General features: G+C 39.3%; 1 protein-coding gene across 6 annotated transcripts in view; it reads right to left on the bottom strand.

Annotated features, from left to right (window-relative positions):
* The window catches only part of LOC102306079 (zinc finger, MIZ-type containing 2), a 35,506-nt gene extending 29,956 nt beyond the window's left edge, over nt 1-5,550 (bottom strand). For 3 of the 6 annotated variants that reach the window (XM_005947915.3, XM_042214322.1, XM_042214324.1), the window contains exon 1: nt 4,928-5,241. The gene's annotated coding sequence lies outside the window, so the exon portion shown is untranslated. The other 3 variants (XM_042214318.1, XM_042214323.1, XM_042214320.1) reach the window with 2 other exon arrangements.
* Between the last annotated feature and the right edge of the window lie 110 nt (nt 5,551-5,660).

The following is a 5,660-nucleotide window of genomic DNA, read 5'->3' as shown; positions in this document are numbered from 1 at the left end:
AGGTTTTTATCAAGGGTGGCTTGCCTCTCCCTTAGCAATAGAGTGAAGAATGTATGACTTTCATCTCCTATAGTCATGTCTGTCTGTAAAAGTAAAACTTTGAACTACCGTCTCAAGACCGCTTCAGAAAAACTGCAAGAAAGTGTGGCTCCTTAGAAGAACAATATAAAGAAATAAGACTTCGTGTGATGAAAAGCTAAAAGCCTAAAACAACTCAATTACTTTTATTATGTAGCTAAAGCAAAATTGACATAACAGCTAATTATCATCCATGCAAATATAAATGCAATTTATATTTGCCAATATATTATTATACAAGAAAAAGGTTAAAATTACCTGATATTGGTACATCTGTAAAAGACACCCTGTCATATGTGACAAAAAAAAGCATCAAACCTCCATAAATTGAAATGTCACATTTCTGCAGCTCTACTGTGCAGACAAATGTGACGCTTGGACCATTTTAATCTACACACACAGCATGTCTTAATTACAGTGTTCAAAAAAGGTTACACCACATGAGAACATGCAAGAACAGACTTGTTCTTTGACTTGGTCAATATATTAACACCGCTGCTTTTTTATTTGTGCCTTTTCCTCCTTTAATGACAGATGCTTTTTTCCCAGCACATTCTTCCTCACTGCTCTGCCACTGCTCTCCTCCTGGGTTCTCCCACTCAAGATTTTCTTTATCTGACAGTTACCAACTGACATGCTAATTTTCCAACATCAGAGCCTTGAACATCCCCTCCCACTGTATCTTTTCTCTGGCTTTCTATTTTCACTTTGTAGATTTAGGTCAGACACTTCATATTTTGTATAAAAAGAAAGAAAGAGAGAGTTGAATCTTGGATCATGTAACCACCATACTTGAAATCTCATTCATCAAAAAGCACTTCCAGCACTTTACAACTTATTGTTGTCTCATTACAGCTGGATGGCAAAAACCACACAAAATAAATATGAAACATCTATGATGTCTAACTTTATCACAGGTTTAATGTGAACACAACCAGCACAGACTACCTGTACAGAAATGACAAAATGAGGTCTAGCAGCATTCCATTTCTCACCATATGTTCTTTGCTTCTCTGTTACGGTCAACACACTGCCAGCCAAAACACCAAAGCCACTCAATCAACTCACAACTGACCCTCTGCTCCTATACCTGCATTCCTGCTTTCCAGCTCCTGCTTTTAAGAACGTTTTAAGAAAATTTCAGATAGTTTTTTTTTTTAATTTTTAAGCATAAATGCCTAAAATTAATCAATTTAAGCTTGTCAAATGCAAATAATTGCTGCTTTTCTGAAAATGTGCAAATTGGACTATTCAACAAAACACTATTAATCCATCACAAAAAATTAGAAACTGCAGCCCTATTTAACACTTCACTTCTCTCTCTCCCACACACACAACTGAAAAGAAAGTAAACCTCTGATGCAAATTCCAAAAAAGCCACTTAACAATTTGACACACATTTGACTCCTAATTCACAGTATCTGAAAATCCAACTGTCTAGATCTTTTAGACAACTTGACCTCTGATCTTAACTTTGAGGTCAAGGTCTCTGGGACTTTGACCTTCAGATCAAGAACTGGAGACTTATGATACCTTTCAAAGCCAAAATTTTAAAAATGCAAAAAGCGCCACCCCTATACACTGATAAGAAAGAGATATATGTTCTGTTTTTGTTTTTTAAATCTCAGTGAGCGGTATCATAAAGCTTCTTGTCTGTCAATTAGTATGTGCAGCCATCCTTTACATTACAGCCATCCTGTGGCCGCAGTCCAATATTGTCAATGAAAACTGTGCTTATTTAGGTTTCGCTAGAAAACTTATGCTCTCCATGTTTGGTGGACATAGCTTCAGTGATTTAGCATTGTCACAGATAAGTTTCCTCTACCTTGGATAACATGTGTAATTCAAAGATGGAAAATGAAAAAGTTGTTCTTTAGCACATCAGCAAGAAAGGTTCTGACAAGAGGGAGATGGGATGGAAGCTCTGACTGTGTCTTGTTCTAACAAAACAGGTAAGTTGAGCAAGTGCAGACTCAGCCAGCACTTTTAGATTACCATCCATCCACTTTCGCTTATCCGTTTCAGGGTCGCGGGGGGCACTGGAGCCTACCCCAGCTGTCATAAGGTGAGAAGCGGGCTAGACCCTGGACAGGTCGCCAGTCTGTCGCAGGGCTAACACAGAGACAGGCAACCATTCGCACTCACATTCACTGCTCACAGTATCTGCCAATACAGAGCAGCAACCAAATACCAATGTTAAACTAATAAGCTGCAATCCTCACTGTGGTGAAGAGTAGGAATGGGAATCGAGAACCGGTGGTTGTGGAAAACCAGTTTACAGTTCCCTGCCTATTGACCCCACTTATCAGTTCTTGCACTCTCACTACAATCAGCTGATTTTACTTTGTGTGTCAGTGGAGGAAAATAAAGAGACATATGGATATTTATTTTTATTGCACAAAAGGACGAGATAAATGGTAAAGTGGAAAACGGCATCCAGGACAAAAACAACCGCATTATGCTGCTAACACAACTTTGGTTCTTTGCAAGCATCTGTGAAGACAGCATGCTAACGCTAACAAAAAATAAAAGTGATTATATTTAGACTGTATGAGGTAGAAGCGCGCTTCTAGTAACTTCAGCTTCACATTTTCATTGCTGATCAAATAAAGCTGGTAAGATAAGATACCAGTTTTTGCTCTAGTTGCTAAGCTTTCCTCTTGAAATAACAACTTTCAGACACAAATAGTTGTGTTATCCTGTCAAATTAACACCATAAATTATAATGTTACAGACGGACACGACTGATGTTTGCTGGGTAGCTCCAAAATTAAAATTAGCTTTTTATTATTAGCCATAGCCACTACTCACTAGCTTAAGTTAACCTTCAGCTGCAGCCCTCAGAATTATCAGTGTAGGCCCAGAACTTGGAGTACACTAGCTTTTGAGCCCCTGAAACTACGCTTGTGGGGATCTAGTAACTACTAATAGTTAAGCAGCTAACATCAATGTGTACACTGGCCAGGTTAACCTTTATGAAAACTGTTTAATGTGACAATATTGTTTAAAAGGAAACTTTACTGACCTTTCCAAATTCCTCCTACTGTTGTTTATTGTTAACTACTTTAACTGCTAGTAAAGCGGGCTGTGTGTGTGTGTCTGCCTGTCTGCAGCAATCCTAGGTGAAGTTGTGGGCCAACTTTAACAAGAAATAATGCCTTCTGTTGTCCGTTTGTGTCTTTAGTATTAAAACAAATGCAGTTCCAAAACAAGCTAAAAGCTCATTATTCCCCTCATATATACCAACTGATGAAACAATTGATAAATTTAACTAACAAGCAACTTTGAAAACAAACAGTTGTCACTTCCAAGGGGAAAAAAAGGTCGAATCTTTGGTGTCAGTTTCCCAAATATCACCTACATCACATGTGACAACAACCTGAAAACATTTTGGACAGAAGTGTAGAGAAAAGCTCAAAGCTTTTTTTTCTTAAACGTTAAGCCTGTTGACTGGTATCAGAATAACAGAAAATAATATGGCATTTACCAGTGTGAGTGGTCTATAGTAATTTGAAAAAAAATCTAAAAGACAAAAAATTATTTCCACTGAACAATAAGGAAAACAAAAGCTGTTTTTAAACATTAATACTAGAGAAAAATTTCACAATCAGAGCACCCCTAATGAAAACAATAAGTTGCAGTCATAGTCCAGAGTACAAGGTGCAACTCAATCCTAAACAAACTTCATTCATGTTTTCTGTTTGTTTGGTTTTTTCTATCCTATATTATACTGTACTAGACTAGTTATTCCACTAGCCCCTTTTCCGTTAGCACACATACCTTAGGCATAAATACAATCCTAGACACAAGTAAAAAAAAGTGTTGAATTACATTCACTAAGTCATCAACTAGAATGTATGCCCAACTTCATCTTAAAAACTAAATAAATCAGGAAAAAGCAGCTAAAAGTCTTCACCATAAATATTCATTTGAGCCTTTTCTGAACGTATAACGGGGTTAACAAAGGTAAGAATCTGTCTTTTCATGTCAACGCTGACCCAAAATAACAGTCTGTCTTCATGCCAGAACAACATGTTATTGTACCCCTCACACAATCCAGGAAGTCATGGCCAAGGAAAAACAAAACAAAAAACAGGGCACTGGCTACCTCAGCTCAGAAATATATATCGCAACGCAACAACAACGACCACCTATGCCTATAAATGTCCCGAAACACCCAGTTAACGAAATGGACTGCAAATTAATGGTGACATACATTTAGACATGATAAGGTGAATAAAAGGTGATAATCAGAGCCGTGTACAACATGCAAATCAACACTAGCACTCAACTCAAGAGTATCGCAGTACAAACAAAACATGCGACTGTAATGTACGTGCAGCAGAACGGGAGGAAAAATCAGCAGCATAGATTGTGTGAAGGAGTTCAACCTCTGCGCGAGTGTGTAAGCGTCACTTTAAAAAAAAAAACAAGATGAGAATAGCAGATGTTTTGTTTCACCGACCTGCCTGGACTGATGATCAAACTCGGGTTGTTTTGATTCCGAATGGCGATTTAAAAGCAAGGAAACGGTGGGGGAAAACAATGCAATAGTCCCGTATTGGTTAAAGCTGCAACGTGCTGTTGTGACCCTAGCAGCAAGTCTGTGTATTGCTGTCTTGTGAATGCCAGCAGAGAAGTGGAAACAGAGCTGTAGAGGGATGTGAACACGCCGCCGGTTGGCACCGTTAGCTAAATGGAGGATGCTTAGCTCGCGCTGATAAGTTTGTGTAACACTCTATTTTCCTACCCTAAACTAATTTCGAAGTAATTATTCACGCGATAATAAAAGCGCCTTACTAATTTCCTGGAACCGGTATTCCTGATAATAAGTGCCCGCAGAACTCACCCCGTATCTGCTCCAGCTGCCAGACAACGAAGCCGCTTGATTGTAGGTAGTTACGTTAGCTAAATAACGTTAGCTTAGCTACTAGTGTCGCAGTCGTGTCATTAAGACAAAGCTGCTTGATGGCCGTATTATCGAGCAGAGGCTAGTTGGGCGATTTATAATGCATTTTTGCAATTATCATTGCACACACACACACAAAGGTAAACTAATCTGTTTATATATTAACACAGCTATTCTCGTGTGTGTCAATACACACGATGACTCCAGCTGAGTCAATTACAATAGGTTTTTGCAGTGTGCTTTGGCAGGCAGAGAATGGCTGCTCTGTATACCTTGCTCATTGCTCAGTGACCCTCTAATATATTCATGAGATCACAGAGTCATTGTCTCCCACAGAGAAAGGCATTTTCACGTCCCTCCTCCTACAAGTCTGGCGGCTGAGTGACTGCAGACCAGAGCAGCAGGTCATTACACAAGAAAAGGAGCGATGTTGCCTGTGTGTGTTGTGGCGAGAGGGAGGGAGTTGGGGGGGGGGCATCATCGACCATGACGTCACCTGCTAATGATCATTTATGTTTGATTCATGCACCATGCAACATGTGTGCTTTTCACTCATTCCCATCATACATGCACCTGCAATGCACATGTTTGACAGTATTGGCTCCTAGGCAGCATGCACACACACACACACACACACACACACACACACACACACACACACACACACACACAC

The sequence above is a fragment of the Haplochromis burtoni genome, unplaced genomic scaffold, assembly GCF_018398535.1.
Source record: "Haplochromis burtoni strain Fernald_Lab_line unplaced genomic scaffold, NCSU_Asbu1 Contig_548, whole genome shotgun sequence".
Taxonomy (NCBI): domain Eukaryota; kingdom Metazoa; phylum Chordata; class Actinopteri; order Cichliformes; family Cichlidae; genus Haplochromis; species Haplochromis burtoni.
Note: the sequence above shows the minus strand (reverse complement) of the source record. Positions and strands in the feature narration are given on the sequence as shown.